This window comes from Lepidochelys olivacea (genome assembly GCF_965140295.1).
Source record: "Lepidochelys olivacea isolate rLepOli2 genome assembly, chromosome: 8".
In the NCBI taxonomy this organism is placed as follows: domain Eukaryota; kingdom Metazoa; phylum Chordata; order Testudines; family Cheloniidae; genus Lepidochelys; species Lepidochelys olivacea.
In genome coordinates this window covers 65922526-65944627 of record NC_140418.1, presented here as the reverse complement: position 1 = coordinate 65944627, position 22102 = coordinate 65922526, and the positions used below count along the sequence as shown (strand labels likewise).

General features: G+C 39.1%; 1 long non-coding RNA gene across 1 annotated transcript in view; it reads left to right on the top strand.

The window, feature by feature from the left end:
• Positions 1 to 11130: 11130 nt before the first annotated feature.
• Positions 11131 to 22102, top strand: part of LOC311525110 — a 29926-nt gene continuing 18954 nt past the window's right edge. Inside the window, exon 1 of the long non-coding RNA XR_014712687.1 lies at positions 11131 to 11231. This is a non-coding gene — a long non-coding RNA (uncharacterized lncRNA). The remainder of the gene's footprint in view (positions 11232 to 22102) is intronic.

Genomic DNA, 22102 nt, shown 5'->3' with positions numbered 1-22102 from the left:
TTGAGAGCTGGAGTTTCTGTAGATATTATGCAGAGATAATTTTGTTCTAAGATTTTAAACATTTTCTGTTAACTGGTTTTTGCTTTGAACCCATTGCTTTTATTTGCGTTTAAAGAAGGACCTACCAAAAGTAAGGTTGTATCAAAACCATTATTCAGACAAGCAGTAGGTAGCATTCGGGTATGTCTATACTTAAACTCCCACAGCGGCACAGCTGAGCCGCTGTAGCGCCTCAGTGTAGATGCTCCCTATGCTGATGGGAGGGGTTCTCCTGTCAGCGAAGGTAATCCGTCTCTCAGGGAGGTGGTAGCTTTTTTTCCATTGACCTAAGGCTGTCTACACTCGGAGTTAGGTTGACATAGCCACCTCTCTTGGGGGTGTGGATTTTTCACACTCTGTAGAGACATAGCTATGCTGATGTAAGTTCCTAGTGTGGACCAGTCCTAAGTATATGTTCTGTGCTTCCTTAGTAGGTTTATCTAGTGTTTCGTAAACTTGTAGAAAATAAGTGCAGTTGTGCTAAAAGTCCCCAAAACAGTTTGAAAAGGGAAGTAGGGAAGTTGAGTAGTTTTTAGGTACAGACTATAGTTCCGTTTGCCTACATGAATTTATCTGAAAGTCAAGGAAGAAGATACCTGTATGCCAAAAAGAAACAGAATGGTAACTGGCAAAAAACAAACAGTTACATAAACACAAAGTACTTAAGGAATTAATGTAGATAGTATCCAGGGGATTGACAGGAGCCCTTGTGGAAGATTGGGAGATGCAGACTGTTACACTTCACACTCTGGTAATTGTGCAATCACTTGAAAATGTGTTTCTAAGTAGAACACAAACAGATATTTTTCCCAGCTAACCACTGACTTCAAATTATTTGTATCCAGGACAGTACTCAGTGTGCCACATCTATTTGCTTTGGGTGCTTAATGTTGAGCACCTGGTAAATATAGGAAGCTGGTCTTTCTGCTATGTGCTGGAAAGAACTACATACTGCAAATATAGATTTTCCTTAATGTGTATGAAGCAGTAGTATAAATATAGCAAACGAACAATCCTATGGGTAATTTGGGAGTATAGGGAGGGGAAGGAACATAGTTCTCAAGGTTAAATTAACTTTCTCATGTGTCATAACTTTTAGTGTCTGGAAGTATATTTTAAAAAGGGGAATGGAAGGGAATTAAATTCTGTTTCCGAACCCGAAATGTAGAGTCTAGATTGAAGGTACTGAAGGGGAATTATTTACAAGGAAGTGGCCATTAAGAAATAATATACATGATAAGAAGTTGGACATACGTAAATTGAAGCATTTATATTACCATGATATGTAGCTCCCATCTCAGAACTGATGTTGAATCAGACAAAACAATGTGGTTCTTCCTCCAGATTATGGGTGGGTGACTGTAAACCAGCAAAAACTCTGTGTGTACTCCAGAGCTGTTTGAAAACTGGAAATTAACACAGGTGGAAATGATATTTGAATGTAAATTAAAGCAGGAGGCACTTTTGGAGCAGCAAATTGAGGGGGAGACTTAAGAAAATGAAAATATAATAGTTTCAGGCTTTTATGGAATCCTGAAGAAAGCTTGTACTTTCCAAAAGATTTTCCCCACTGTGCAAGAGCAAATTTATTGTATTAGCTGCCTATAGTTCTCAGCCCCTGGTAAGTGGAATCGTCATCTAATTCTAGGTGAAGTAATGAAGTGCTCAATGTTAAGTATCCCATCACACATATTTAAATCAAGAGCAGACAAGTTGGCACAAAAGGCACAATTTTGTGCTGCCTTGAGGATTTTGTCTTTTCTGGCACTTAAACAGAGAACCCCTGCTACAAACATAGTACCTCTTAATCAGGCTGGAGGGAGGGTTCCCTTATAATAATTCTAGTCTCAGGATATTTGATAATGTAAAATAGAAATTCAGTTACTGCTTGATCAACTTAGTATATTTTTTCATATTTACTTTTGTAGTAATGCCTTGGTTTTTAAAAAATCTGTGTGATAATGCTATAATGGGGCACTCTGGTATGTCAAAAAGTCTTTATTTTTGTTATAGACGATCCCTTGGCTTTGTAAAAGGGAAATATGGCAACTCACCAATTAGCTTTTGCTCCCATGAGATGATAAAAAACTGATGATGCCTCATGAAAACCTTGAAAAGATTTTGAAACAATTCAGCTTGTCATATTTTCTTTAGTCTTATCTCTCTTTTTGTTACTAACATTTGCATGAAAACAATTTTTGTTTGGTTGCACTCTGCTTTTAATATCCTTCCCACTAGAAATGAGTCTTCTAATTGTAATGTTACAGTTGATGATTGTGGAAATCTGTGTTGTGAATAGAGGGCATGCTTTTAATAGTGTAAAAGGTATTGCAGCCTTTACTTCCTGCATTCTCTACTTTACTTTTTATTAGAGGCATGCAGTTAGCCAGATACTTTTCATTATAAGACACTCTTTTCAATTTCTTATAAATTCACCAAACTTTAACCATTTGGGCTGAAATTTTTCTGCTGGGTGCCTGACTCGGGCTGAATTTTTCTGGAAAATTTAAGCAAAAACAGTTTAACTATTTCCTAGACCAAAAAATAGGGGAAAATGGTCTCTTTACCCACATTTAAAAAAAAAAAAAATCTTACAACCATTTCATTGAAAAATTGTAGTACTTCCATGCTTTATAGCTGGGGCTCTACATTTATTGGGGGATTGCTCTGATGTCAGGGATGTTCCTGTTGTCATCCTTGTAAAATCTGCCTGAATTTGGCCTAGTTACGAGCCTTTGAAATCTGTTTGCACATGCTCAGTAGAGACTTGGGAGTTTGGCAGCTAAGCTCTCGAGATGATTCCAACTGTGCTGGATGTGATCTAGCATGAGACTGCAGGGGCTGAACAGGACTTTTCACTGCAATTTGTTCTTTGGCTGCAAGGAGATGCTGTGACACATCACAAGAACTGTGAGAGCAGGGAGACTTGTTCTCCTCTAATCGGTGTTCCTGCTGCTAACACAGGCAGTGAGGAGGAGGCAGCCTGACTGAAATGCAGAGGAATGGGGAGCTGGGCCTTGAGGTCTGGACTGGAGGCTGGGCTGAAGAGCCAACTGCAGGCAGTCTGGGACAAGGAGAGGCTGGAGGTCCAGGGGCAAAAGGAGAAGTCTGTATCCACTAGAGTATGTTCTCCTCAGAACCTGGAATAGAACCCAGCATTCCTGAGTCTCAACGTTCTTCAGCTGTCAGGAAATAAGCTGTGAAACCCTCTGGCAATGTGTATGCTTCATCTTCCTCTAATGGCTCGCCCGCATAGCACATAGTAACCTACTATTGCTATCAGTTCTTCTTAGCTCAGGTGGCAGAAGTCTGTGCTGTTGATCTAAAGGTTCTAGTCCTGCTGAAGAATCATGGGATAGTCAGCATGGTATGATGTGATGGAATTTGTGTTTTTCAGTTTGCTTTTATATAAACAAGAACATTGCACCTTTAACATTGCTAATATAGTTGGTTTTGTATGTAAAGTTGTACTTTAAAGTTAGGAAATGACAGTATTAAGGTTGCCTCTGCAACCTTAATTTGATCCATTTGTGCAGATGCATTATGATGTAGTATTTAATTACATGATCACATACTTTTTTTTTTGGTTCTACCAGGGTCCCTGTCTTTCAGTGCACGGAATAGATAGTGCTGAATGAGCAACTAGTCAGTATTTTGTTTTATCCTCATTGTTCAGTTTGTGGTCTCATGCCTTATTTATTGCACACCATTCAAATCCTGCTCTGAATACGGAGTTCTTGATTTCATTGCGGGCTTTTCTGTGGTGTTCATCACTGTAGCATCTTTGTGCTTCACAACCATTAATGTATCTTGACAGCACCCTTGTGAGGTAGAGTAATAGTATCCCCATTTTACAGGTGGGGAACTGAGGCACAGCGAGACTCAAAAGTGTAGACTAATTTTGAGGTCCATTTGGATATGCTTATGGCGTGATTTTTTAGACAATACAGTATTATATAGTACTTCATATGTTCACAGCTCAGCTCTTCCTGAGTCGCAGGTCCAAGGTCTCAACACTTACCAGACCCAGAAGTTGGGTACCCGGAAAATGAGGAAACATGAGGAATATGGCTGCCTGTGAAAAGTTTAGTTCATGTGGCTTGTCCATAATCACAAAGGAACTTTGTTTGCAGTGTTGTTGCAGCCATTTTGGTCCTAGAATATTAGAGAGACAAGGTGGGTGAGTTAATATCTTTTATTGGACCAACTTCTGTTGGTGAAAGAGACAAGTTTTCGAGCTACACAGAGCTCTTCTTCAAGGTGGCAAAGCCAGGGATAGAATCCAATCTCCCAATGTGACATTCAGCTGCCTAAACTTCAAAATCATCCTTTCTCTTCCTACACCCCTTCCATCTTCTGCAGCAAATGAGGTAGGGGTCCTATAGACAACCTGGATTAATTCCATGAGCATTGTACATCCTGTGCACTGACAGATGGGTCCCATGGAAAAAATAGCATGTAATTGCATAACTAGAGACTGTCATAATGCATATGCACAAGGCAGCTGAATGGAGATTCTACAGGCAATCTTAATTCTGGCATTTTCTAACTTCTGAGTACTTTGCAGCCTTACGTCCTTTCAGTGTAACTCTGTGTAATATAATGCTTAGATATCTAATTTTTGGTGTGTCTAGATTGCGAGTTTATTTTTTTATTACATTTACTACAAGTTTGTTTAATTTACACTTAGTCTTTAGCCTGTCTTCCATAGTAAATGTTTTTCTAATGGTACGTTAGAGGGCTGCCTACTTATATAGTAATTAGGTTTTAAATTTGATCAGATATCCAGTATGTAATCAAATGGATAAGAATTAGGATAGAATTGGGGAAATATAACTTTGGAATATTTTTCTGTGTGATCCATATAACTTTGGACTTTCCAATTAAGTTTTTTGTAGCCCCTCACTTAGTCCCAGGTATCTCAAAACACTTTGTGAACTAATGAGCTAAGTAGGGGTAGTACAGTTTACTGTTAAGGCAATTTCAGCAGCTGTTAGGTTCACACACAGCCTTTGACATTAAAGCATGTTTTACAGAGAGCTGTATTAGCTTTTAGGGTTATCTCTGGTGCTTATGAAAAGTTCCCCAAGATCTTTAATTTCTATGTAGACCATCAACAGCAATTGGCAAAAGGATCCTCATTTTGATGTCTCCTCCCAGGCCAAAGAATAGTCTGTCTAGGTTAGCATTCTCAAAATTTCTCCCTGTCACATGCACTTTTCTGCCCACCTATGTTACATTTCGATTCAGTGGATCTGGGTCTGGAGCTAAGTATCCTGTAAGCTGTGTGGCTACACAGCAGCCTATTGAGCTCTGCGTAGACGCTCAGGCAACTTGCCTGGCCAGGAGGTGGGTGCCTTGGCTCCAACTCAGCCTTGGACCTGCTGCGGTCAGGGGAGGGGGGCCCCGCCCCCCCCCAGCCTGAACCCAGCCTCAGCCCCGACCTGGACCTGCTGTGGCTGGGGCACCCCTCTCCTGGCCCAAACCTAGCGTTGGACCAGCTGGGGGAGCAATGCCTATCCCATGGCCCCACCCCTGGAGAAATAAAAATAAACAATCCCCTCCCCGATAAATAGATTTGCTTGTACAAAGTTAAAAGGATAATAGATTATAAGCACTTGGGGGCAAGGACTCTATTCTCTAGAAATAGGTGTTTTTTAAGTAACATGAGGTAAAATTATAGGGAAGACATGTTGGTTACCAGGGCACAGATCCACAAAGGGACCTAGGTGTTGCTCAGGTGCCCTTAATTCTGGGATTTCCTGACTTTTGAGTGCTTGACTTTGCAGTCTTAACATTCTTTTAATGTGGTTTTTTTAATGTAATTTTCTAGGTTTTTGACAAAATTGAAAAAGGGAAATTTCATACTGACACCGTCTTGGGCTATCAACAGGGTTGGAATTTTTAGATCCACTGCCACTTGAACTAAAAGAATAACTGATAACAGTAGTAAGATATCATACTCTATGTGGACCAGCACTACAGGGGGATGAGGCACACTTTGTCTGTGGATTTCACAGATATTTGCTGACAGCAGAAAAATGGTGAGACTCAGGAATCTGGTGCAGAGTGTGCTCCAGTGGACACGGACTCTTCTGCCTGTTTTTACCAAGTTTGACATTTTCTGCCCCATCACCTCCAATGTATCACTGTGCCAGTCCTGTCTCTTACCTCCCTTGGTTCCTTGTCCCAGCGCTATTGTCCTTGCCTACTCAGTCCCAGTCTCCGCTTCTCATGTTCTCATCTCAGTCCCAGTCTTCTTGCCCAGCCATTCCCACTCTCCCTGTCTTTCTTCCCTCCCCATACCTAGTTTCTGTCTCCTAGCCCAGCCAGTACCAGTCCACTATCCCAACTCCTGGCCCCAATCTCTTTGGCTAGCCAGTTCCAGTTTTCCTCTTCTGTTTTCTCATCTAATCTTTCTCTTCTCCTCTCCCCTCCCACTGGCTCCCAGTTCATGCCTCCATCTCCAGACACCTTACCGAATCTCAGACCTTTCCCATTCTTTTTGCCTAACCAGCCCCAGTTCTTTCCCTACACCCAGCTCCTTGCCAGAAGTGTCTCTCCCTACCAGCAAGTCCCAGTGTCCTCCTTACCCTCCCCCACCCAGTCATCATCCAAACTCAGTGTTAGTCATCCTCCCCTGCCAATTGGCTTCCTGTTCCCCCTCTGTTTCCATAGCGGCTCCCAGTCTCCTTGCCAAACCCGTACCAGCCCCCTGCTTCCTCCAGTTCCCAATCTTCATCCCCCATTCCCAGTCATGCTTTCTCTCCAGTCCCAGTCTCAGTAGATTCCTTGTCCCAGTCAACTCCTTTCCTCCCATCATGTCTGGGTTTTGTCTCCTCAGCATTCAAATCAGTTGGCTTCCTGCTTCAGGCTGCCTAAGTGCCTACAGTGGGGTCATTGAGAGGAATGAGAGCACAGGAGAGACAGGCTGGTAGCAGCCATTACTGGGGAAGTCTGGCTTTCTCCCTGCATCCCTGGGCTGTAGGGAGCACGTTCCCTCACTCTGTAGGGGCACTGCATGTGCAGCCAGCTGGGAGGGGCAAGAGTAACCTCAGATGGGATGGAATCTTTGGAGATTTAACTGCTAAAATCTAAGAACAGAGTGTGTATGAGCTAAGATCTTTCAAAGACTTGGCCAAATTTGGGCAGATTTTTACAGTGACCACAAAAGGCACATCCCTGGCCATCTGCCAATTTTAAAGTCCCTGCACCAAAGCATGGGAGTGATAGAGTTGTTGAAAGAAAATGTCTCAAGCATTTTTAACATGGGCAAAATGACATATTTTTCTCTTGTTCTTGTAAATAACAGAACAGTTTTGGCTGAAATTTTTCAACAACATTCAGCCTGAGGCAGCCATCTGACATGGAAAAATTTAGCACAAATGGTTAAAGTTTGGCACAGTGATAAGCAACTGAAAACAGGGTCTTATAATGGGGAAATGACAGGCAACCCTACCATATGTGTGCTGCCAGCCTGGCCTAGAATATACAGTATATTAGCTAACGTAGTACTAGATAGGTGTGTTGGGTTTTTTCAGTTCTCTTTGAAGCATCTGGAATTCCACTGCCAGAGGCAAGTTATGTGCCTAGAAGGACCATTCATTTTATCTGGTGTGGCAAGTGCTATATTCCTTTAGATGAGCTATTACTACAAATTATCTATTTACAATAGAATAATCCCTCAGACATCTGCTCTTAGTGAAGGTTGTTACTAAATAGAATGAGATTTAGCATAAAATAATTGTATAGTTGCAGTATATATATGTCATGAGGAAGACTAGCCTTGGAAATTTCTGGTGAGACTATATCTCAGTGCAATAGATGGGTTACTATATATAAAGATGGGAGAGCTTTTAGCAGAAAGTTTCATTCTAGGAGCCATTTGACTCTTCTAGGTTCATTTAATTTCTATAAAATAAAAGGCTAAAATCTATTTTTGACCACTTGTGATGGGTGGGAAAGGTCGTCTTTCCCCTTAGCATTAAATGGACAAGGGGAACCAGAATTTAGTGCTAATTGTAGTTTTACTCTCTTTTTTTAATCTTCATTGATGTCCTTATTCAACAGGGCTCAAATTGGGCTGGTACTAGAGGAAAAAAAAACTAGATCTCTTATTAGGAGCCAGATCCTGTGTTGGTGGAAATTTGTGTAACTATTTTGATTTAAAAGGAATCGCATCATGTCCAATATGACGACTGCTTACTTTGTACAGTTTAGTGAATTTCATAAAGAACAAAGGAGGTTGTTCTAAATGTTCACATGCCTCTGTAAATGGAGACCTCACCAGAGGTTTCTTACATATTTGTGGATCATGTGGCACAGACTCTGTCTCTATGCGAGCCGTCCATTTATTTTCATGGAGAGACCTGTAGGGCCTTATCCTGCAAATCCTACTTTGCACATGCATAAGTGTTTGCAGGAAAGGGCCTTGTACTGAAAGGGTTTGTACTCCTAAAATTCTGAAATGTCTGTAGTTAGTATAGTGATGGAAGAGTAGTGAATAAATAAATACTATTCTTTTCAAAATCAAACTGTCTATCCCTATTGTTTTCAGTGAATGTTCTGTTGTCTAAAAGTTTAATTGCCTTTATTAGAACACAAAGGTTTCTAATTGTTTTAAGTATGATCCAATTTAAAATTATATATGTAAAATGGATATAAAAACCAAATATCCTTACCTGTTTTACAAGTAACACCTTAAATTACTAAACTGAAAGATTATTTAATGTGCTTTACACTGTTAATTCTATTTGCTAACTTTGCACAATACATTGCACTTTGGGTTATCACAGTTGATTAAGTTTCACTTTCTTTTAATGTTCAGTTTCATTTTCTGGTTGTCATGCACTAGCACACTATGATATTTGGGATTGCAAGCATGGGAATATTTAAATTCAAATAAACTGTTTACACTGAAATTAGGAAAAAAACATTTTTAATGTTAAGTTTTGTAAAACTTTTTTTTTTGTTTTTGTTTAAACAAAAAGTAATTTTGGGACCTAAAGCACCTGAAAGAACTTCTTTCATCCAAAAATCATAAATAGCAGCAATGAATTGTTTTCCAATCTGATTTTTTGTAGTATGCAATATTTTTTCCCAAAAGATTGTTTCTTGTTAAATACTAGACTCTCTTGGCCATTAGTATTCTTTTCTTTGTATGAAAGTATCACATCCTCTCTCTGATTGTGCAGTCATAGCTGAGGTGAAGATCCAACTTTAAACAGTGCAAGATAAATCATTTCCACATTCTTGCTTAACAGGCTATTTTAGTGTAGAATTGTGTAGGGAAGCACATTTTCTGTTGAGAGCTAATGCCACTGTCTCCTTGACCCAAGGTCTTAACAATTTTTGAGCAAGGTAGGTATGGTGATTAGTCTAGGAAATTGTTTTGTAAACAAAACAAAATTGTCCTGTAGAAATTTCTCTACCTTGCAGGGTTGTTGAGTGACAAAAGCTTTGACTAGGTGTAGTGTTTTATGCATGGTATTAACAAACTTATGTTCTTGTCCTTTCTTATTTATAGAAATACTGGCTCAATATTTAGGCTTCACACTGAGGATCTGGCAAAAGGAAACCTGTTTCTCACCCCTGTATTGTGCGCAACTGCTTTACTATTGTGGCCACTAGGGCCTTATTCACTAGGGAAAAAGAGTATATTGTTAACCCTGCGTTGCAATCCTAGTGGAGACAAGGCCATTTTGGTTTTAAGATGTGTTATCTGGATGAGGTAAGCTCTAGGGATTCACTTATTATGATCAGCAAAATGTTTACCTGAATCAGTGAATGCGGGTTAAAACTTTAACAGTCTCCTCTAGGATCATAACATGGGGTTAGCTAAAATGAGTTAGTTTAGCATGGATTAAAGCTATGTGTTTTCCTAGTTGAAGGCACAGCATCATGGGCCTTCTATGCTAGGACTTGGGCCTTCTGGATATGTCCAGTACATCCCTTGCCTCTCCCTAGCTTGCCCCCATAATGCTCCCAAATACTTCTCCACATTGTCACTATTCTGCTCCAGAGCATATGGGGATTGCTGAATCCCCCTGAGAGGCCTCTCCTTGGTCTTCTCGCTCATGCAGCAGGCCATGACAGTTCCACTGTGTTTAGAGTCTTCTGGTGGGTCCACAGAGAAGTGACAGCATTTCCCCTTATTACTGTTTTTTATAAAAAGGCATAAGGAGGCCTTGAACACCTGAAAATCCCCCTTTTAGCTTAAAAACACAGGGAATTAATGTACATTTTAAAAGAGAGAAACATTTATACATAGTTACTTTAATAAAGTTTCTAATCTGTTTTAGGTATTTCAGATGCACTCAGTGCTGGATTGTCTAGGTGCCAATTGTTATGCACTAATATATGAATTTTATGCAGTACTATGAATTCACACTTTTAAATTACTCCCTGCCCCTCAGAATTGAGGCAAGCTAATTGTTCTCGTCATAGATAGCTAGATAATTTTCATACTCTCTTCAGCTGGTCCCCCTGAATTGTTTATTACATGATCCTTGTTCTCTGAGGGCCTCATCTTGCACCATTGACATCGGTGAGAGATTTGCCATTAACTTCAATGGAGGATCTATGAGAAAAATTCCTTTGGGAACAGCTCAGACAACATACTGATGGGGTTTGAAACTGTCTAGTTTAGCAGGTTGAAAAATGGAGAGAAAAATTCCACCAAAAATATTGATTTGTTTCTCTTTTTCTCATAGAAACTTGAAATTTTTCAGCCAACTTTATTTATAACCTGGTTTGAGTCAATTCCTGTATGTTTTATAATACAATTATGTGTTGCTCGGGAAGGATTAACCCAGTGAAGTCCTGCTGTTACTTGGCTCTACAGTTGGGATGACAAACACAAGGAGATAAATTATCAAGTTTTGTTCATTCTATGTTGGATATTAGCTAGTTAATGTTAACTTGCCTTTTGTTGTTCAGAGGTGTATGTTATCACTGCTTTTAGGGCTTATTGACATTGTTTGCTTTTTTCCCCCCTCTGAAGTAGCTACATTCCCACTAACCTTATTGTAGACGTATTGCAGCATATGCCAGTTGAGTAAGCTTTACTGATGCAAGACAAATATCTGTGTGCAGCAAGAAGCGGATTCTCTGGGATTCTGAACTCTTGGGAGAAGACTAAAAAGGATATGCAGGATAAAGAGATTCTTGTCTGATTGACTTGCTTTTGGAATGTATGTATCACTCATTTTAATAACTGTAAGTTAATTCTAAAGACTAAGGTTGCCAACTAGGCACAATCCTGAGACGTGGGAGTGTGGAGCTACAATACCGTAGGCGAAGAATTGGAGGCATCTTGCCTCGGTGATGCAGAATACCTCTCAATGTGCAGCCAGAGTGCACACACTGCTGCATCCCTTTACTGTGTGCAGCAGCTTCTCTCTCCCCTCCCCCATGAGGCAGCCTGGCTCTGCTGACCAGAATGCAGGGAGGGTGAAAGGAGGTGTCTGTGCCCCATCTCACCTCTGGGAGAGTACTGGGGGAGCAGTCTCTTCAAATCCTGGAATGCAGGACCTGCAGTTCTGCTTAGCCCTTGGAGTCATGCAGGGAGTATTGAGAGAAGCATCTTATTCCCTTCCCCTCCGTGTTGTGCACCCATTTTTAAGAGTTAAGCAGAATTCAGCCCTAAGCGAATTCCACCTTCTTACCTCAAGCATCAGCGTTAAGGAATGCTTGTCAAAGTGTCGGACATGAAGACATTTAAAATGAGGCAATCAACAAACATAACGTCAAAGAGCACACCTACAGGAAAACCTGTTATTAAAGATGGGTAAGAAATAACATGGGGATGTGTGTGTATGCCACTTGGACTCAAATATTCCTAAGTAAAAGAGTTACAGTTGAACTGGAGGGCTAGAAAATTAGTTCATGTTGGAAGAAGCTGGTGTACCTCTAAGTATAATTGAGCCTAGTTACTGTTGTTATAGACATTTTAGTAATGTTAATAGTAAAAATATGTGCAGCAATGACAAAGATTAGCAAGCCCAGAAACATTTTCCAGCTGTGGGAACTGAAGGACAGACAAACTGTGGAATAACCATAAAGTATTGTTCGTGAATCCTTATCTCTTACTTCCTTCAAGCTGTCTGTCAATCAGTTACCTGTACAACCTGATCTTTGATGCCTACAGTTATGAGGTTTCTTTTCAAAGCAACGCACTGGGCACACAGCCACATAAGATTCCACCAGTGTTAATACAGATAAATACCCATGCATTGGTTTCAAAAATTTCCCCATTAGCTTTCCAGAATCATCAAAGTGAACAAAATTTCTTATTTCAGAGTAACAGCCGTGTTAGTCTGTATTCTCAAAAAGAAAAGGAGTACTTTGTGGATGTTGGACTAGGTATGCTATACAGCAGCAGAAAACATGAGGGCATTGTGGTACTTGGTTGTTGATTCCCAGCCCTAAAGTAAAAGCAGGTATTGCACATACCATATGCACAATATAATTGAGTATTACTTCGGGTGAAGGATCTGTAGCAAAATCACCCAAGGCTTTTTTTTTTTTCTTTTTGCATGAATTGCAGTTCAATGGTAGGTGAGGAAAAAATAATGAATTATTACTTGGAAACGTGTTCAGTGACAACTGCATATTTAATTGTTTCGTATTTCTATTCCTCCTTTCTTTGCCTGAATGGCAAATCTTTACAAAACGTCTATTCATACTAAATTAAACAAATTCAGAATATCAGACACTGGCCTTGATGAGCACTAAATGCAGTGATTGATCTGTACATAACTGGAAAATGTTTTTAAATTTTGTATGACAATATGAGACTGATTGCATTTGACAAGAAATTAAGGTTTGCAAATTCTACTGACTAACAGGTAAAGATCTGACATTACTTGTATTACCTATTTATTTCTAAATCAGAAAAGCTGCTTTGTATAGTTGATAGACAAAGCAAGACTGTCTAACACTTAAAATAATTTTTGTGTACTAAGGTACTTATTAGATTTTTTTGAAAAGGGGGTGATCAAATACAATGCACTACAGTACTTATCTAATTACATGGAGTCCGGTGGCACCTTAAAGACTAACAGATTAGTCTTTAAGGTGCCACCGGACTCCTTGTTGTTTTTGTGGATACAGACTCACACGGCTACCCCCTGATATCTAATTACGTGAATTATATAAGTGAAAACAAAATGTACGTGGTTGGCTCATGTCCTTAAAAGATTTAAGCTTTTTTCTACAAGTGATTCATAGCAATTAAATATTTTTTCCACACTGGACATACAATACTATTGACTCACATCAGACAAATATAGCCAAATTCAGTGTTAGTGAAAATTAGGTTATTAAATTGAAAGTAAATGTGTAAGCCAAAGGTTTTTTGGTTTTTTTTGTGTGAATAGATCATTGAGGATAGTATAGTGCAGTGGCTCCTAATCTGTAAGCTGTGGAGCATTTACTGGCATGTAATATGCATCCGATGAAGTGAGCTATAGCTCACAAAAGCTTATGCTCAAATAAATTTTAGTCTCTAAGGTACCACAAGTCCTCCTTTTCTTTTTGCGAATACAGAGTAACACAGCTGCTACTCTGAAACCTGTATGCTTATTGTTTCTTTAGGTATCTGGATGCTTCTTTGCACAGGGGTCTGGTACTGTTTTTGCCAGTATTTCAGTTAAACATGCTGAAAGTAATTCTAAGTGAAATGATGGTAAAAACAGGTCCAGTTGCAGGAGGAGTTTACATTAAGGCTTTCAACATTGCTGGACAGGGTCTCAGATGGACAGGGGTCAGTACCAGTGGGAATATTTTTGTAAATGTTCTCAGTGTAGAGAAGAGTTAATAGGGGAACAGCAAAACTAACTATCCACAAAGTGCTGTTGAATGCTCAAAGAAAAACTGAAAAAATAGAGAATTACTTTTTCCTAACACTTTAAGCTAGAGTAATTTTGGGTGTTAACTTGCAACTCGAGTAGGTACTGAATTTTCGGATACAAGTGCAATATTTTAAAAAGTGGACTGTGTTGTTTAACCAGTGCTTTATAAAGGGTATTTCTTTGAACTAAACTGGCAACATTAAAATCTGAGTTAGGGTACGTCTACACTGCAGTTAGACACCTGAGGCTAGCCCAAGCCAGCTGACTCGGGCTTGCGGGGCTTGGCCTGAGGGGTTTAACTGTGATGTAGATGTTTGGGCAAGCTCTGGGACCCTCCCACCTCACAGGGTCCTTTTAATTGCAGTGCAGACATAGAACTCAGCAATCTTTAGTGGTGGTAGTTACTTAGCCCTCAGGAGCACAGATAGTTCTAGTAATAATTAGTGGTAGCAAAATACAAAATGTTTTCTGTCAAACTTCTTTCTTACTATAACACTAGGTTTTGATCTATTTAAAAATTAAGCATGGGATTTACAAAAGGCAGACATCCTCCAAAATATGAAGTAACCTTTTGTATTTATTTCAAAGAACAAAATATAGACACTTTGCTAATTAGAATATTATGAAAGCTATTTAGCATATTTAAGAACCCTTGAGACTGCCTAAGTCCTTATTCAGTTTTAAAAAAATTTTGTGCAGTATATGCTACAGTTTCCTGGCAGAATTTTATTACAGATTCAGGTGGCATGCAATGATCTTGATACAAATCTAGAAGTTGAGATTTTTCCCTCGGCCTTCTCCCTGTTTAACTTTTTGTCTCCTTACCATACTTTTGCTATCTCTTCCACCCCATCTGCTTCTTTCTTTTCTGAACCCTTCCCTGTTAATAGCCTCAGCTCTGCTTTGATTCCTTTGCTGGTCCAACAGATCACTCGTATGATGACTTTTAGTGTGTACAGTATAAGGGCCATCTCTTTTCTCCTGTTTTTACCTGTGGGTCTAGGCATTTCATTCCATTTATTTTGGGAGAGGAGCAAGCTTTTCCCTTTGCTGACTTTAGTCATTAAGAGCTATGTATTGTTTTTAAACATTGCAGATAAGCTCTGAGACTTTTATAATTAGACATCTTAATAAATGAAATAATAAATAACCACTAGCATTGCTAAACCTTACTGCTACCTGCTGATACAGCTGTCTCATTTTGCCTGCACCATAGAAATCTTATATTCTGTAAAGCTTTCACTATTGGAGGTGACTCTGATTACATTTCAGAGTAGCAGCCGTGTTAGTCTGTATTCGCAAAAAGAAAAAAAAGGAGTACTTGTGGCACCGAGCTGTAGCTCACGAAAGCTTATGCTTAAATAAATTGGTTAGTCGCTAAGGTGCCACAAGTACTCCTTTACATTGCATGCCAAAGGGGGAAGCATTATGGAGCATAGCATCTCGTCCGTGCTGGTGGGTTTTAAAGCAAAATCAACTGTGGTGGACTACAGCAGCTGGCACTGGTGATTATTAATATTTTATTAGAGGTAAGAAATGTTGGAGGAGGATCTGGGGAGGAGATGGTAACTGGTGAGGGGGATATCTTATCTGAAGTGATCTGGAGACATAGTTGAATGACTAAAGTAGATATTTGTTTAATAGGTCATGGAGCCAGTATGACCCCCACCTTAATTAAGGCGAAAATGCAGATAATGCAGTTTACCAGAAATGAAATAAACGTGCTTGGATAGACTGAAGGGCCAGAGAGGCATTCAGCTTCTCCTATTTTAAAAAAGTATTTTTAAAAAATCAGAGTACTTCTGGCTAGCTCTTGATTGTTGGGATGCCCCAGAATGTGTCATTCAATGTGGGTAACTGATATCAGAAATGGGACAAGTGGAGCTGGCTTCTTATTTCAATAGACAGTTTTGAAACATTTATTATTTTACATAGCCTAATCTATCTCAGTACGGATGGACCAGCTCTGCTGGAATTGCTCCTATATGTGATATCAGAGTTCTGGTCTGTCAGCACGTTTGGGAGCTGAATGGAATGCTTGTTTAAAATAAAGGTTACAGTGAAATTAGTTTTGTGTTGAATTCTCCTATGCACTTTACAACTGGGGAAATCAACATGTAGTTTGAGCTTCTAGCTGCAGTTCACCACTGAAGTCTTGCAAATACTGTGTAGAAAATAGTTTAGATTTTGATGTATTTAAGGACTGAGGGCTTGTGTACACACTGGGTTAACTTTGGTGTGATTTTAAACTGATTTAATTACACCAGTGCAAAAGGCTGTGTTGCTATTCGTATTTCAGCTTTAATGAGTTTGTCAGATAGAAAGAGGTTTAAGTCAAATTGAAAAAAGCAATTCAAACAGAAAGAAGGGTGCCCACACATGGGTTTCCACTGATTTTAACTGACACAGTTTAATTAGATCAGTGCAGGTTTGTGTATAGACAAGGCCTTAAGATAAGGTTACACACAAAGGATGTTGGAAAATGGCTGCTGAGTATAAGAAAATTAGCCCCTTTTTAATTTCAGGATTTTTCTAAATAATCTTTTTCTGAGAGATTATTTGCTTTTCCCATTGTGACAACAGACTTTACAATGCAAACCTTGCTTAAGCTTCAGTTTTGCTTTTGTTTAACCAGCGTTGCTGAAAAGCCAAACAATAGTTACAGCAAAAGTGTAAATTATTCTCTCAGCCTGGACAGATTCTGATCTAAATTATACCACTGTAAATCAGGAAAAAGAAACACGGCTGCTACTCTGAAACCTGTAAATCAGGAGTAATTCTGTGGGTTTCAGTGGGATTTCTCCTGATTTACACAGCAGTATGTGAGATCAGAATCTGGACCCTTGCATGCCACTGGGAAGTGCTAAGTGAAGCGATTAAGTGAACAAGCACTCCTATTAGAATACAAAAACCAAAAAAACCAGCCACTCTGAAGTGTTTCCTGAGAACACTCTCCTTGAAGTAACAGGCAGTTTTTCCTGATTGAGACATTCTCCCTCCACTTTTTTCCATGTATAGGCTCTCTACTTGTGTGTGTTTTCCAAGAGATTGGAAAAAATTCAGTCACATTCTTTCGCAATTCTGTAAGGATTGCAAGAGAGGACACAAACCCGTTTATCTCTACAAGCTGCTGCATCAACCACATAGGAGTTTGTGCATTAGAGATTAAAAGTTACCTCTGGTGATTCAGCAGATAATTCTGCAATGACCGATCTCATTAGAGATCAGCAACGTTGAAGAAAAAATGGGCTTGTGTCTTCCACTTTGCTGCCTGCTGTTGCATCATTTGAATTGCTTCAGGAATGATTAGGTGTACTTACTAATGAAGCAACATTGTTAGAGCCACCTTTGTGTCATTTTTCACTTATCTTCATTCAGAAGCATACCTGCAAGAGAGGTTAAAAATTGGTCCATTCTTTGAGGTTAATCATCTGCAGAATTTCGCAGATTTTGAATGAAAATCTCGAAGGAATTTCCCAAAGCGTTCAACAGATAACAGTTGTCCCTACAGTAAGACACAAACATGTTTAATAATTTAATAAAAAAATCAAATATATATTAGGTGAGAGATGCCCCCAGAAATGTCTTGGGGAAAAGGGAGAAATTTCTTGCAGTCCTCCCCCCCCCCCACTCCCCCAAGAGGAATTTAGGGGCTTGTCTAAACTTAAAACTCTACAGAGCTGCAGCTTCAGTGAAGACAGGAGGGGTTCCCTTGTCAGTGCAGGTAATCCATCTCCCTCAGAGACATTAGCTAGGTTAATGGGAAAATTCTCCTGTTGACGTAGTGCTGTCTATACTGGGGATTAGGTCGGTTTAATGGTGTTGCTCAGGGGTGTGGAATTTTCATACCCCTGAGCGACGTAGTTATACCAACCTAATTTCCTAGTGTAGACCAGACCTAAGTAGTAATATATTGCTAAAGTGAGTCTCTAGTCATTTCTTCAAAGTGCTTTCCCCTGCCAACCAGCTTGACTTCTGACTGAAACTTGTACCAGCTACTTTTCATCCAAGTCCTCACTTTATTTGGACATGCTGTCATCAGGGAGACTGCATCAGCCCCATTTGTTAAAGAGGCATATGGCTTGGTGATACGGTGTTATGTATTGGTGATGTTGAATGCATTAGCATCACACAGTGTTTCACTGTGTGCTACATAAAAAAAGCTGAAAAGATTGAGCCCCAAGGGACACAATAAGCTTCATGGAAGATCCAGGGAAATTCCTACAATACAGCTTATTATTTACTGGAATTGTAGTTCATTGTTTCAGATTATCATCATCATCCCTATATTCTCACACATCATATCTGATGCAATTCTTACTATGTCAGACTAATTTAGATCATAGTGCAGGGGTTCTCAAACTGGGGGTCTCGAGGTTATTACTTAGGGGTTCGCGAGCTGTCAGCCTACACCCCAAACCCTGCTTTGCCTCCAGCATTTATAATGGTGTTAAATATATTAAAAAGTGTTTTTAATTTATAAGCGGGGTCTCACTCAGAGGCTTGTTCTGTACTGGTGACCCCTTTCACATAAGTTTGAGAACCGCTGTCAGTGTTATCAGTTCAAGGATTTCTTGGGGTTTTTTGGGTCTTCTGATTGCTTCAGTGATTTCTTCCATATGAATGATGACATAATTGTATCTGTAGTACAAACGAATCATTAGATCCAAATAAGGTAAAAATGTAGTTTGTTTTTCCAATACAACTATCACGTTAAGCATTACTATTTATACTATTAACATGTTACTACCGCAGAATAAAAAAAACACACCTTGCAACTTTTAGGGGGTGTGGTGATGGTTTGTGAGGATTCCAGGCTTTGTAATTAAACTGAAATAATGAAATTTTACAAGTTTTATAAAAAAAAAGAATAGATTGCTATAAATTCTGCTCTTTTTTTTTTTAAACCAGTATTTATACTAGTTTCTGGAAAATGTATAGGAAATTATATCCATAATTACTTGCTTAAATATATGGATGATAGGATATTTTGTAGGAGGAATTGAGGGAGCAGCTAAGTATCAGAGCCTTCCACTTTCCTGCTCATTGGTAGGAGAAAGGAAACTAAGCCACAATATCATCCTACATCTAAATTAAACAAGCTTCTTAGGAAATGGAGCACAACAGCTGGAGGAATGAAGAAATGAACTTTTTTTAAATATACAAAGAAGACTAAGACTTGATTTTTTTTTTTTTTTTAAAGTGCAAGAAACAACCCTCTGGTACAGTTGAATCTTGTTTAGCCAGTAGTTAGCTCTGTGATTCCCATCCTGTTTGTTGAAGCCCTTGTGATACAAAACGTGGACTGGTAGATGCTTTGTGAGCCTTTATCCTTATGCATGATCGGCTCCTTTGCCTAATGTCTTAGGGATCACTGCAGAAGTAGAGAGGAAAGGTGAGTTTTAAGAAGCTGTTGACTACTTTATCCTCAGCAGCAGGTTTGCAATTGGAAGTTAGAGGTGATCCATGATCTGTCTGTCTCCAAGTTTTTATGATGTCATCTCTCCCTGTGGGTATTTGAGCCTTTACCAAAGGGCTAACAACCTCATTAGCAAATAACAACCTCATTTTTCTTCCTACTGTCTCCTAGAAAGATGGGCAGTTTTATTTAGTGATTTAGTTCTCACTTTTCCCACTTTCTTTCACTTCTTTTCTACACCTCTCTTTGCTCCTCTGCTGGATCCAAAGGTTGGGAACCAGCAATATAAGCCGTAAATTGTTTCATGTTTTACTGCTTGTAGTTCTAAAATAGTTGCAACCGTTTAAAATAATTGTTCATTACTGTTTGCAAAATAATGCATCCTGAAGTCCTAAGTATGTGTTTCAAAATCCTATAGTCCTTAGTTTTATTTTTCTTGAGTGAGGAGTGCAGAATTGACCCAGTGTTTGTGACATTGTTGTTCTATTTATTAAAGAGGCAAATATTTTATTGTGTTCTACACTCTGGTAAATGTATTCTTTCAAAAAGCATTCATTCACATTTTTAAAAGTATAAGTTTTGTTGTTTATTATGTATATGCATTGGACATACAGAAAGTGCGTTAATTGAAGCCTCATGTTTCTTTAGCGTTTACTGATTTGATTTGAATTTCTGTGTGTCCTAGAGTGGATACTGCATCAGAATTGTCTATTTCCAGGCCAAGCATGCTTAATATATTGAAATCAAAGAAGTTATGCTGCATAGGATTAGGTGTAGCAAACACCAAGGAACTGAAATTTGTATAAGGCTTGGAAAATTGTTTACGTGGCAAAATCATTAGTCTAAAGCACAATCAAGAAGAGTAAAATCAACAAGAGCTTACACTGAAAGACTTGTATCTAATTATCTACAGTATGTTGACAATTGTGTGTGTGTTTTTGTAAACTTAAAAAGATTTTGTTGGAGCTTCCATAGTATTCTAGTTGGAGTACTTTGCACTGTCATGCCTTGGGTTTCATTTCTAGTCCTAGTCATGCTTTCTGGAAGGAAAATGATGTGTAGCAAACACCTTGTGTCTTTTAAACAGCCATCTCTCTGGCTAAATGACAAACTGCAAAAGGCATCCTCTTCCATCCTCTTTGGTCAAAAGGATGATGGATGCTATGCAAGGCCACTGCAAAGGGGGAGTAAAAAGTGTGTAAATTTGGGGGGTCCTTTAGTCTACCCTGAGGGCTTGGAGGGAAAAAAGAGGAGGTTTTAGGCATTTGTAGACTGAACCCAGAATGTGGTCTTAAAACTCAATTTGTGTTCTATCTGTGCATGTTTGGATTTGATTGAATGTTAGAAAATGGTCTGCATTGCTTTCACCTTCATAAAATGTTTGTAGATGCCAGTATTCAAGAATCTCCTCTAATAGTGTTGTTTTTTTTCTTTGTCATGTTGCTATCAGGTATTACATATCTAAAATACCTGGAGAGACAAGGTGGGTGAGGTAATATCTTTTACTGGATCAACTTCTGTTGGTGAGAGAGACCTGAAGAAGAGGCGTGGGGGTGTGTGTGTGTGTGTGTAAGCTCGAAAACTTGTCTGTCTCACCAACAGATGTTGGTCCAATAAAAGCTATTACCTCACTTACCTCGTCTCTCTAATAACCTGGGACTGACATGTATTTAAATACAGTGTCATAATGCATATGCACAAGGGGACAGAATTAAGGTTGCACAGGCAACTTTAATCTTGGCATTTTCTAACTTCAGAGTGCTTGACTTTGCAATGTTAATAATGTTCTTTTAACATGTGTGGGTGGGTGTGTATAATAGTAATCTCTGAGTCCCCATGTGGCATTCACATTGTACATATGATAGTCTTGTGGTTTCCATTGGGTCCCTTGCTATTTCCTGCATTATCCTTTCAGGCTTCTTTAGATCAAAAGACTTATCTGGTGGGCAAAACCATGCAGCCCTTACACAGATGAAAATTTTACAGTGAAGTCAATGGGCGTATTACCTGACTAAGACTTGTCGGATTTGGACCAAAGTTTTTAAGGGTATGCCCAATAAATTTCTTCTTCTAATTTTGACACATGTAGTGTTCTGTCTTTCTGAACAGCGGCCTAACATCTGTGAAATTGATGACATTTGGGATGTGAATTTAATATTCACAGAAGCATCTGCAGCCCTTAACTGATCAAAATTATAAATATCATTATTATTTTGGTGCAGTAGCTGTGTTTTGCTTTCCTGCATGCTGCTTCAGTAAGTTTGTATGCAATGCTAGCTTTTTTTTCCTCTGCATTTTAATTATGTTTGCTGTATTAGCATTGTCTTCAGTTCACTATAACTGTCTGCCTTTTGTGGGGAAAAGTCAGTCAGCCCTAATCATTATTTAAAACTGCTACTTTATGTCAGCTCCCTAAATTGTAATTCTTTCTCTGTAGGGTTTCAGGAATAGTATATATCCTAAGGTATTCCTGTTAGTCTGCATGTTAGTTCATTGTATGACTAGATTAATGCAAAGAATACAGCTGCCGTGGAAAGCTCAACTTCTCTGAAGATCTCTGTGGATGTTACTGTGGGGCCACAGGTCTGATTGTTAGTACAGAATGTGACTCAAACTTCAGTTATTTCACTCAAGAATCCTTCACACATATGCTACTGCTGAAGCGTTCTTCCCAGAGACATCACCTCTCAGGCTTTATTTGAATGTAAAATAACTGTAAGTCTATTTGGGGGCAAGAATGCTACTTGAAATGAAACATAAGGGGTTTTCTATACTTCATTTTGAACTTCAG